At 37.7% G+C, this 13,736-nt stretch overlaps 1 protein-coding gene across 1 annotated transcript in view; it reads right to left on the bottom strand.

Annotated features, from left to right (window-relative positions):
* Positions 1-13,736, bottom strand: part of LOC122795878 (coiled-coil domain-containing protein 17-like) — a 748,474-nt gene that overhangs the window by 187,943 nt on the left and 546,795 nt on the right. The gene's annotated exons all lie outside the window — the stretch shown is intronic.

The raw sequence follows: 13,736 nt of genomic DNA, 5'->3' as shown, positions 1-13,736 counted from the left end.
TTTCATTTAGATGCTTTAATACACAGAAACATAACAGGACAGATAGCAGCATCATAAAATACAAATGAACTGGCTAACAGACAGACCTTACATACATACATGCTTACATCTCAATGGCTTACTACAAAATGGCAGTCTAGCTTGCATGTGCTCAGTATTTATAGACTTGTGCAAACCCTTGGATAGCTTCTTAAAGGTATATACACACTCATTGATCTACACTTACTATCTGCAGATGAGAGTATCCTCTGCATGCCAGATTGACCTGGAAGAAGTTAAGCAAAAGGTAATTACAACATCACCACAATTAACAGTAACACAGGGGGTAATACTTTTACCTCTTTATATGTCCATTAACTATACTTTCAATAAGAACTTAGATGGTGACTCCAACCTAAGCTAATCAATTAGAATGTGTTAACTGTAGCAATCTTTAATCCCCACAAACTTTCTTGTGAAACGCAAGTAACATATTGATTTAAATTGTTTTACTATGCAACAGTATTCAGCAATTAAGATACAAAATCCTACCTGGATGCTCTTCCTGAGTTGTGCTTGCTGTTCCTGAAACAGTAGCACCAATGTCAAGAACATGCTGTTCTGCATTTTCCTGGGAGCTGTTTGGATTCCTGACAGTGAACAGGAACTCTTCATTTGGTGTTAGTGGTGGCTCTGTAGAAGGCTGCCTAGTACCCATCCAATCTCAGCCCACTGCAGCTGCTCTCCAAGCAGAAGAGATCATGTCAGTGGCCCTATGGTGCACCTGCTCATATGTCATGCTGTAGCCACCCACGACATTAACATCATTGACAACATGCTGCTAAATTTGCATTCTGCGTGATATATCTCACTATCTCCTTTCAAGCAAAAAGGCACCATGTTGTCTAAAAGTGTCAACAATGACCTGATTTTTTGTGTCTGTGAAGGGTGGTCTTCAAGAATTGAGATGCCTGGATGGCATAATCCTAGGTGTCCTAAAAGACAACAGAAGGATAGTACACATAAGTGTTACATAACTACAAAACGACTGTTCCCATATAAAACAGAAAAGATAGCATTTCAGTATTACCCACTGCAGAAACATAAAACAGTCTAGAGATTTGAAATACAAATAACAGTATGGATGAAAAAAAGAGAGAATAACAATAGCAACATGTCCTTCCTTGTGCCATAACAGAAATGCACCTTTGTTTCCCCCAAAAAAGAATAGGCAAATGATCCATTTCTAATAAATCATTTAGAAATATTAAAAGTGCTATAAAATGAACTGTTTGTGAAACATGTCTATGGATTTAACACAGAACACTCAATTTTAAGGTATTGCCAATCATGTAAACCTCTGAAATGTCCTGACAAACATGTCCATGGCATGAGTACACTTCTAATTAATGCATACTGATAAAATTATAAAGCCTTTGCAACAGATTTTTATTAATTGCATTCTGGCATATGCAGTACGTAGCTGACAAAATGCAAGCATAACTTCTCAAGTTCAGAAATCCTCTGTGCAGATATATCCAAAGCAATAGCATCTTTTCTGTGTTCTCCACATAAATAAGTCTCCTCACCTTCAGTTTCCTTAGCTATACAGTTGCATTTTTATGATGTAGATTCAGGGCTGTTAGCATGGCAAAGATGAAAATCAGGTGTGAACGCATTAGAATTGCTGAATCCCAAATACTTGGCTCTGTGTCGTAAATGTAAACATAGTGGAGGCACTCCCTCAGTGTTTGTTTTTAACAGATTGCAACTGTGAATGATTACTGATTGGAAGAAGGACAACAGAACAGCACTGCAGACTGCCCTACATCCAGTGGGTGTGTCAGGTTGGACTTACAAAGTGTTATATGTAAAATTGGAAATGTAAGTAAGCAGTACACAATTCACATGTTTTGTTCATTAACATCCAATCTCCCCTTCATTTGTTGGCAACTGCAAATGATATTATTATCATTTAATATTCTCATATATTTTAATGACAATGATATAAAATGACTTACAGACTGCATGTGTCAGATTACTGGTCAGATAAAAGATGAATGATCAACAAACACAGAGAAATAAGACAGAACTGTATATTTGCAATCGATATTCATAACTGGCTGTGTGATCACTTAGTGCACTACATCCAAAAATAATAAATGTACAAATAATGGTTTTATGGGTTCATATTACTGAAGAGGATGTTGCAATTGGTTATATGCAGAATGGTTTCAATTCCTTGCTACAAAGTTGTTTGGGTGGCAAATAGGTATAAAGCACCTTTCCTGTGTTCTGAAGGTTCATTGGAATGAGAGTTCAAATCCAGACCTATATAGAAATATCTCCTGTGTACCACATTTTCCAGTGTGTATGTCACAGATTCCTTTTCCTCATTTCAACTACTTTTCCCTTTTTACTTTTCTTTCTTTTTTTTGGGGGGGGGGTCCAGTGTTTGTGCAATGCACCGCTTAGTGCAATCACGAGAAATGGAGGAAAATGAATGTCAGGATTGACTGTGCTTATCTCATTTGTGCGAAGAGCAGCAATGAGCAAACTGGACAACTGACCCATGCAGGAAGAAGACAGAACACCTGTAGAACACTTGCAAACAAGGTGCCTGTAAAAGGGCAAAGGTGAAAAACAATACATTATTGCAAGTTCTGTATGTCATTGTACAACTGCGCTTAGCGGCATTGTGAGGTGGTTAGCAAGGTTCCCCAGCACCTGCAGCCATTGAACACCTGCAGACAGGACTCAGACAGCCAATAACTGAAACCAGATACATTCAATTAATTCTTTTGGCACAACACAAACCTGCTAAACAGTGTTGTACAGTGGTTAACACAGAGACCTTTAGAATGATTAGTAAATTAGGGAATGTCATGTAACTAGTCCTGTGGCAGCAGGTGTAAGCATAGGGCTGGAGTACAGATGGTCCTAGGTTCCAGTTCAAGGTATGCAACCTGTTTTTACTGTTGTGGCAGTGCAGTTTATAGCAATGAACTGAAAAATAGACAAGTGTTATTTCAACAATCTTGTGGCAAAAGGTGTAAATGTAGGACTGTCATACACAAGCCCCTGAGTTCTAATACAAGGTAATCCATAGACTTTTACTGTTGCTCCACTTCCCATTATATTCACTCTCACTCATGATACTTTAGATAGTGGAGCTAATATGAATTATATGTATGAGGGATGAAGACTGTGTACTATATTTCTGTAAGTATAATTCTGCTATCTGGACTTGCATGACCTTCAGAATTACCTAAGACACATACACAATTGGATCTATATCCAATAACATTGTCAGGTTACATACATACATGTGTAACAGCTCAAACTGTCACCTATATTTATGTATGATTCCCGACTATGTCTGAGCAGCAATTCTTCTGTGCCAAAGATGGAAAATCAATGCTGTGGAAGAAAATGTTTTGTCTCTTATGCCTAGCCTAGGTTTGAATTCAACAATGTAAAAATCAATTTTCTGAGTGTATAAAGGTAAAAACAAATGTGTTAGTTCATTACATTTATGCACCCAGTGCATGTCTGCAAACCTAATTCATCTAACAGTTACCTTCCAATTTCAAATATATATTTCTAGGCTACATCAGTAGACACCCCTCAAACAAAGGCCAATTGTCAGATTAACCTTCCAGTTTCAATTAATTCTTCCCTGCTTGGCTCTGCTGCTCACTGCTTAGCATCATGCAAACACAGTTGGCATCATTTCTCAGGTTTGCCCACTACCAGTAAATGCAATAACTGGATTTGGCGGGAAAGCATCAGTTTCCATTCCTTTAGTTTGGCTGTTAGACATGGCTGGTACTACATGGGAAGGTGCCAGGTTTGGGGCACAGAGTTGGAGTCCATGAGTCCAGGATATTTACTGGACTCCTGGTAAAGCACCACGGCCAAAGGCTTCTGCATTGGGATTATTCTGGCAATCAGTACAAATCTGAGCCGTTGAATAGTTTGGCCCATGCTATATCCTTTGCCACAAGTATCCCAAGCACTGGAGAGCAATGTAGGCATGATTTTGATGATCTACATGGATAAAAAGTGATACTCTTAACAGTTGTTTGGAGGAATTTGAGACTGCGGACATCCCACAGCTGTGTTAGTATGATAATAAGAAAGTATTTGTAAGACTTAGAAAGCTAAATGTAGGCAAGTATGGCCGGTATGCATAATTCTTTCCTGTTCTTCCCCACCTGCCACCGAGCACGAGTTCAACCAGCAGGCTCATGTTGCTCGATTGGAGAGACTGAGGGAAACAAGTGGTATGTATGCAGCAGAAGAAAAGGTTCCCTATTAGAAGACGAAAGACACATTCTTTCGAATGCGTCTTGGTCGTCTTGGTCGAACTCAAAAGCCTGAAATGGCAAAATATCAAAGTGGCTTTTAAGTGAATTCTTTCCCTGGGAAAGAATTCGCTTGGCCATTTCGTTACTTTGCCATTTTTGGCACTGTAGTGCAGTCTCGGAGTTGGTATATTTAAGTGGGGGGGGGGGGATGTTAGTGTTTTATTTATTTATTTATTTTTTGTTGGAACAGCAATTTTTTTCCCTAGGAAAAAAATCTCTGTTCTGACAGTTCAAAATTGTAAGCTTTCACTTACATAGGGTTGATTAATCACCATTCACTTTTTAATAGTTCATTGATCTAATATAGACCCGAAGAAAAGTGTTATTGTAGCATTAAAAGTTAAAGATAGCTTTTTGGGCTTTTATAGAGTTGTATCAAATTGGGCATACAGATCCCAACTGTAAAAGGAAGTATGCCTGCATTAGTCTGTAGCACTAACCAATTGTAAGATTCCAATATTAGACTGTCGTCAGAGGTTGTGGGTTCAAATACCACAATTCACAACTATACAATACTGTTATTTCTTCAATAATAAGCAAAAAATATGCACACAATGGCTGTCAGGACTCCACTTTTTAATGAAAAACAACAAAGCACAATTTAGTAGTTAAGCACTTTTATCAAGGAACAATGACGTCATCAGAACTAGGAACAACAATCAGATTCATCATTAAATAACATGTTGTTGAATTTGATTGGCTAAAAAGGTCAATAATGAATACAATTTTAAAAGGACAGTAGTTAATATATAAAAAAAATGCTATTGAAAGACATACTAAAAAATATACACACAAGATAAATATAATGTATTTATACTAAGGACATATTATTAAAAATTCACATTGTATGTATATAAAAATGAACTTACTAAACAATAAATAAAGTATATAATCATCTAACATCAAAAAGTAATAAACATTTATTTTATAATTTTTTAATCTTTTAATAATGATTTTGTAGAAATAACAAGGCACAATATTGATACCCCCACTATTTAATTATTGTTCTATCCTTGAGTGCTGGACTAATAGATATAGTGTCATTCAAGCCAGGGGGGAAATTGGCAGCAAGCCTAAGTTGCCACAAAACGTCCTTCTTACAAAGCTGATTTTTCCAATCACCATCCCTAGGCTCTATGTTTACATTGTCCAGGATGCCGAATTTAAAACCATGAAAGTTCTCACAAACCAAAGAGTGCCTAAATAATGCGTTGGCGTCTTTTTTATTTTTTAATTCATATATGTGCTCATAAATTCTTCATTTTAAAGATCTTTTGGTCTTCCTGATGTAAAATCCTGGACAAGTGTCACATAATGCCAGATAAACTATTCTCTGGGTATTGCAGTTGCCATGTCTGAAATGAATGCAAGTACTCATTTTATCACTCAACACTACACTAGGTTCCTTAAAAATGAGCCACACTGTGGACAACAACCACAACTCCTAATACCTTTTTCAATATAATGGTCACTATGTGTAATAGGAGTTTCAACTAATTCTTTTAAATTCATTCCTACTTTACCACTAAAAAAGGCTGGTCCCCCACAGCATGGTATATATCTTGATTTGTCTTGAAAATGCTCCAGTTCCTTTGTAAAATGTTTTTAATGTCTTTAGATAAAACACTGTGTTGAACTATACAAGCTTGTGTATACTTAACAGGTTTAGAAGGAGAAACTTTTTTACCCAAATGAGCCTGTAGCATAGCTCCTGCCCCTAAAGGTGGTTTGTACTTCTTACTCCACTCATGATAAACCCCATCCAGTATAGACTCAACCATATCTCTAGGATAACCCCTCTTAATAAACATGTCCCATAACATAACAAATTAGTTTCTAACATCATCCAAATCAGAGGTCATATGTGCAATACGTATGGCTTGCCCCTTAATAATGCTTTTCTTTTGTGAAAATGGATGATGGCTGGAAAAATGCAAATAAGAGTTACAAAAAGTACTTTTTCGAAACACCCCAGACTTAAAATCATGGAAAATATGAGAAACTAGGGTATCCAAATAAGATATCACTTTCTCATCATAAGAAAAAGTAAATCTTAGAAAGGGGGTAGTGTCATTTAAATATTCTATAAAAGTGGGGATTTTGTTCTTTTCCCCTTTCTATAAAGTGAAAATATCATCCAGGTATCTATTGTATAACAGTATATGATTAGCCCACCAACTACTGTTGAATATATATTAAAGTTCCCATCCCAGAAGTACTATATTTTCATATACCGGAGCACACACTGCTCCCATGGCCACTCTGGAAACTTGCTGGTAATATTGGCCTTCAAAATATATATAATTATAGTCTAATATAATAGCCATCTATTAATGTAACCTCATCATGTGTCAAAATAGAGTCAAGAAATACAATTTATTCAAAGTATTCCATACCTTCTTGGCTAGGAATACAGGTAAATAAATCCTTGAAATCTATAGTCAAAAAGACTAAATCAGAACTCCAAATATCTTGGCTAAGTTGGCCTAAAATATCCCAAGAGTCCTTTACAAGATGCAGAACCCCTTCCACTATATGTTTGATTTTATTTTCTACAAAAATAGACAAACTGTGGGTCTTAGAACCTCTAGCAGAAACTATAGGTCTGAAAGGTGCAGTACAAATGCTCTTGTGTACTTTGGGTATACTGAATATAACAGGGACCTTAGGATGTAAATTGATCAGCAAATCATAGATGTCCTGATCAATACACTGGTCCAATAGGAATTCCTCTAAAAAACTATCTATGGATTAGTAGGCAGTGTGTATCGGATTAATGGATACCTGGAAATAATTATTTTTATTAAATAGTAATTCTTGCATACTGTTGGTGTAATCGATAGAATTAAATATAACAATGCCCCCCTCCCTTATCTGGGGTCATAATACGAACAGACCTGTCTCCCCTAATTTGATTTAACAATGTTTTCTCTTTTTGATTTAAATTCAGGAAAAACCTTTTGTGACCAGCCCAAAGACAATATAAATCTTCCTTAACAGTTTTTTCATAAGTATAAATCAATGGATGGACGTGTGGATTGTAGATACTATTTTTCTTAAGACCATCCTTATGGATTTTTAAACCTTCCTGTTTGGAGAAAATAATCTGAAAATTCAATTTCCTAGCATACAAATGGATGTCTAAAAGGCCATCAGATATATCGAGGATTTTTGCAGGTACATATTTAAAACCCTTAACAAAAAGGGAAAAATATTCATCGGTAATAGGTCTGTCGGTGTAATTGTAAATATCGAATCCCTGAAAAGTATGAATAATGTGTGGTTCTTCCACAGTTATAGGTGGAAACAATATTTGTTCCTGCCTTCCTCCTGTATGAATAACTCTTGAGGTACTGAGCCACATGGCTGTATGCATAATTCCTGTTTGCTATTCTATACCAGTGGCACAAATGCCCTGCTGTAAACTGTAATCTGTATAATTGGAACACGCATATGTGCAATATGTATCAGAGCTTTGGCCGGCTAACATCTACCTGAAATAAGCTGGATGTATAAGTGAATTTAAGTACACTTGTATCTGCTCTTTTGCATATAGTATTGTATTTAATTTATTTATTTGTGTTTTTCATTGAATATTAACTCAACTGAAGTTGTGGCTGTCTCTCTACAGAGTACTTTTTAGAATTTCTGTGTAGCCATTGATAGCAGTGGGGGTAGTTTCAGCTCATTACTAACATCCTGTCTTGCCTTATATAAGTGGTACATTTTGAGTTATCTCTGCTTAATATCAGAGCTTTGGCCGGCTAACATCTACTTGAAATCAGCTGGACATATGAGTGAATTTAAGTACACTTTTATCTGCTCTTTTACATATAGTATTGTATTTAATTTATTTATTTGTGTTTTTCACTGAATATTAACTCAACTGAAGTTGTGGCTGTCTCTCTACTTGGTACTTTTTAGAATTTCGGTGCAGTCATTGATAGCAGTGGGGGGTAGTTTCAGCTCATCACTAACAACCTGTCTTGCCTAATATAAGTGGTACATTTTGAGTTATCTCTGCTTAATATTAGAGCTTGGGTCAGCTAACGTCTACCTGAAATCAGCTGGACATATAAGTGAATTTAAGTACACTTTTATCTGCTCTTTTGCATATAGCATTGTATTTAATTCATTTATTTGTGTTTTTCACTGAATATTAACTCAACTGAAGTTGTGGTTGTCTCTCTACAGATTATTTTTTAGAATTTCTGTGTAGCCATTGATAGCAGTGGGGGTAGTTTCAGCTCATCACTAACATCCTGTCTTGCCTTATTTAAGTGGTACATTTTGAGTTATCTCTGCTTAATATCAGAGCTTTGGCCGGCTAACATCTACCTGAAATCAGCTGGATGTATAAGTGAATTTAAGTACATTTTTATCTGCTCTTTTGCATATAGTATTGTATTTAATTTATTTATTTGTGTTTTTCATTGAATATTAACTCAAGTAAAGTTGTGGCTGTCTTTCTACAGAGTACTTTTTAGAAATTCTGTGTAGCCATTGATAGTAGTGGGGGGTAGTTTCAGCTTATCACTAACATCCTGTCGTGCCTTATATAAGTGGTACATTTTGAGTTATCTCTGCTTAATATCAGAGCTTTGGCCAGCTAACATCTACCTGAAATCAGCTGGACATATAAGTGAATTTAAGTACACTTTTATCTGCTCTTTTGCATATACTATTGCATTTAATTTATTTAGTTGTGTTTTTTACTGAATATTAACTCAAGTGAAGTTGTGGCTGTCTCTCTACTGGATACTTTTTAGAATTTCTGTGTAGCCATTGATATCAGTGGGGGTAGTTTCAGCTCATCACTAACATCCTGTCTTGCCTTATATAAGTGGTACATTTTGAGTTATCTCTGCTTAATATCAGAGCTTTGACCGGCTAACATCTACTTGAAATTAACTGGACATATAAGTGAATTTATGTACACTTTTATCTACTCTTTTGCATATAGTATTGTATTTATTTATTTGTATTTTTCACTGAATATTAACTCAACTGAAGTTGTGGCTGTCTCTCTACAGAGTTGGTGGCTTTGAAACTGCCTGCCCCTCTTGTAGATTTGTATTTGGATACTCCTTCTGGCCCCATTTCATTTGCTCATGCAACTGAGTGCAGTGAGATCATATTCTGATTTCAGGAACTCCTACTGTGTACAAAGAGAGCATATGGGAATGGCAACCCCTGTAGCCTCTTAATCCTGTTTTGTTCCGTCCCTCAAAAAATAAATAAATACAAAAAATATATATATATATATATATATATATATATATATATATATATATATATAGTTCCCATTCAGAAGCCTGAAACATCATAAGCCTGAAAATCAAAATCCTGAAACCAAAAGCCTGAAAATTCAGAATCCTGAAAACTCAAAATCCTGAAAGACCAAAATCCTGAAAGACCAAAATCCTGAAACTCAAAATCCTGAAAACACAAATAATGCTAATATGTCACTATAAAGACACTAATATCTACCAACTGACCCTGACCCTAACCCTAACCCTAAGGTCCGTCACTATCGCACACTCACCTGACCCGCCCCTAACCCTAACTCACTTAAACCGCCTAACCTCAATATTTGTCACTATTGCATACATGCCTAACCTGCGCCCCTAACCCTAACTCACTTAAACCGCCTAACCTAACATAAAACCAACCGCTCACTTACCTGACCCCAGCATGACCTAACACCACAGGGCTAACAATAGCAAAGCCACAATGACATCAGTATGTCTATTTTGTGTTTTCAGGATTTTGAGTTTCAGGATTTTGGTCTTTCAGGATTTTGGGCTTTCAGGATTTTGAGTTTTCAGGATTCTGAATTTTCAGGCTTTTGGTTTCAGGATTTTGATTTTCAGGCTTATGATGTTTCAGGCTTCTGAATGGGAACCATATATATATATATATATATATATATATATATATATATATATATATATATATATATATCTTATTCATCTGCTCTTACTGTAACTTAGTTGCTCTTCTGCGTGCTATCTGTTCAGTTGCTCTTACTCTGCACTTATTACTGCTTGTTAGCAGCCTTCTAATTTACTGCCTTCTGCACTTGTTTTTAAGTAATTTGTTAATGTAATTGCATTTATTTGAACTGTATTTGCCATAGTGTTGCTACACGCTTGGGTGTGCTGGCCTGCACTACAATGTGAATTGTATTTACTGCTGTTTTAGCTGCTTTTCTGTAACAAAAACAAAAAAAAATTCTAAGCTTGTTTCCTGCCTTTCCTGTAACTAGTCAAATCCAGATACAGACTTGCTGTATCCAGGACTGTTGGTAAGCTTCTGAGCCCCCCAAGCCTTTTTGCGTTGGAGGAAAACCTTCTAGCTTGTCAGTGGGAGTGGTAAGCACTAGGTAGCCTATCTACCATGGAAAGAGTGGAATTTAGCCCTGAAATTGTAGTTCATTGGCCGTTTGGGCAGTTTTTCCATCTCTTTCTACTTTCTGGTTAAAAGCCTGTTTTGCGTTTAGTCCCCGCCTTTCCTATAACTAGTGTAATCCAGGTACAGATTTGCTGTATCCAGGACTGTTGGTAAGCTTCTGAGCCCCTCAAGCCCTTCTGTGTTGGAGAGAAGCCTTCTAGCTTATCAGTGGGAGTGGTAAGTACTAGGTAACCTATCTACCATGAGAGGAGTGGTTTCTGGCCCAGAAATTATAGTTTATTGGCCATTTGGGAAGCTTTTCCATCTCTTTCAACCTTCTGATTTAAAGCCTGTGTTTGCACTTGTTTCCTGCCTTTCACATTTCTAGTCTAGTCCAGGTACAGATTTGCTGTATCCAGGACTCTTTGTAAGCTTCTGAGCCCCCAAGCCTTTCCGTGTTGGAGGGAAGCCTTCTAGCTTATCAGTGGGAGTGGTAAGCATCAGGTAGCCTATCTACCACAAGAGGAGTGGTCCCTGGCTCAGAAATTGTAGCTATTGACTGTTTGAGCAGTTTTTTTCCATCTCCTTCAACTTTCTGGTTTGAAAGCCGCACTTGTGCCTGTTTCCCGCCTTTCCTATAACTAGCCTAGTCTGGTTACAGAGTTGCTGTCTCCAGGATTGCTAGTAAGCTTCTGAGCCCCCCAGCCTTTCTGTGTTGGAGGAAAGCCTTCTAGCTTATCAGTGGGAGTGGTAAGCACTAGGTAGCTTATCCTCCATGGGAAGAGTGAGTTTTGGCCCAGAAATTGTAGTTTATTTGGCCGTTTGGGCAGTTTTCCATCTCTTTCAACTTGCTGGCTTAAAAGCCTACATTTGTACTTGTTCACTGCCTTTCCTGTAACTAGTCTAGTCCAGGTACAGATTTGCTGTATTCCAGGACTCTTTGTAAGCTTCTGAGCCCCCCAAGCTTTTCTGTGTTGAAGGGAAGCCTTCTAGCTTATCAGTGGGAGTGGTAAGCATTAGGTAGCTTATCTACTACAAGAGGAGTGGTTCCTGGCCCAGAAATTGTAGCTATTGGCTGTTTGGGCAGTTTTTTTCCATCTCTTTCAATGTTCTAGTTTAAAAGCCGCACTTGCGCTTGTTTCCCACCTTTCCTGTAACTAGCCTAGTCCAGATACAGAGTTGCTGTATCCAGGACTGTTGGTAAGCTTCTGAACCCCGCAAGCCTTTCTGTGTTGGAGGAAAGCCTTCTAGCTTATCAGTGGGAATGGTAAGCACTAGGTAGCCTGTCTACCACAAGAGGAGGGGTTCTTGGCTTAGAAATTGTAGTTTATTGACCATTTGGACAGTTTGTTTGTCTCTTTCAACTTTCTGGTTTAAAAGACCACATCTGCGCTTGTTTCCCATCTTTCCTGTAACTAACCTACTGGTAGCACTAGAAAGCCTTAAAGTGATACAAGCCTTCTAGCTTAGGAGAGAGACTTTGGAGTGATTAAGTATCAGTTTTCTGTATTTTCTTGCTGTACTAAACTATTTTCCACCTAAACGCAGATTTTCCAGCGTTTATTGTGATTTAAAAGCTTTTTTTTTCACATATTGCACTTATTTGACTGCCTGCACTTTTAAAAAGTTGTTTTTTGTTTAAATACTTTAACTGTTGTAGGCTACACACTAAAGTGCAATAGCCTTTTCTGATTGTTTGAAGTCATTTAAAGTTGTTTTAAGTTTATTTTTTTACTGTTTTTGCCTTACCTTTAAAAAAAAAAAAAAAAAAAAAAATCCTTGTTTCCCACCTTTCTAAGCTAGTATAGTCAGTTTTCAGGCTAGTGCTGAATTCAGGGCTGTGATACTAATTTCTGAGTTGCCCATACCTTACTTGGATAGAAGGAAGTTTCTCTGTTCACCTGTGAGAGAGGGGAGCTTTGAGCAAACTATCTGTCGCTGGAGGTGTAGTCTCAGCCCAGAAGTTAGTAGTTTATTGGCCATTTTGGGCTAATTTTTATTTCTTTCATTTCCCTACTATAAAAACTGCATTTGCACAGTTTTGCGCACCGGGCAGTGCCGGTTAGCCATGGTTAAATTATTCCCGGCTCCACTAACTCTCCTCTTTAGTTTTTCCCTTGAAACTAGTCTAGCTCTCAACCTAAGCACTCAAAAAGCATCTTACAGCCCAGCACTTGCTCAGACCTAATAACAAGCACTAATATACCCTGACACTGACTGCCCAGCAGGGCAAGGCTCTTTATTCACCCCTCACCAACCAAGTGACTAAGCAGCTCACCCTACTATTCAGGCATGACCAAAGGGCAACTTCAGGTGCACTCTCCAGTCCAGCTGGTGAATCTGGGTATCCTGAGGCAATGTTACAACTGCCTCATGTACACAGACAACCCTCTCCTCCTACCACAAAACACTAACATATGCAAGAGATGCAATTATACAGCCAAACTGGAAGCTAAGCTGTCTCCACCCAAGACTGGAACAGACAGTCAAGCGGAAAAGGTTAACACTTGCACCACAACTCCACCCGCACACAGACCTACTAAAACAGCAATGGCAAAAATACAGATAAATACACAAAAATCATACTCGGAGGCTCTAAATAAAAACCTGCAGAAGCATCAGAAACCTCCAAAGCAGACACCCAAACAATCTGCACTTCCTGTCACAAACCAGTTAACACATAAAACACAAAATCAGTGTGCTGCACAATCGCAGCCCTTAAAGTGAAATAACATACCTAACACACTAGTAATAGGTGACTCTATAGTCAGGCACACTGATGTCCCACTCACTAGGCTGGACAAGCAGAAGGTTACTGTTAGCTGCCTGTCGGGAGCCAGAATCCACCACATAACACAAGCACTCCAGTCACTCCAGAACAAGTACAAATATGACTCTATCATTGTTCATGTTGGTGTGAATGACCTGAGAAGTACCTCCCTGGACTACATGAAAAGAGACATGGAAGAGCTCTCTGATCATGTAGCCCAGGCT

Source organism: Protopterus annectens, chromosome 2.part2 (assembly GCF_019279795.1).
Source record: "Protopterus annectens isolate FY-2018-M chromosome 2.part2, PAN1.0, whole genome shotgun sequence".
NCBI classification, from domain to species: domain Eukaryota; kingdom Metazoa; phylum Chordata; order Ceratodontiformes; family Protopteridae; genus Protopterus; species Protopterus annectens.
The sequence above is the reverse complement of the archived record's forward strand: the minus strand, read 5'-3'. Positions and strand labels throughout refer to the sequence as shown.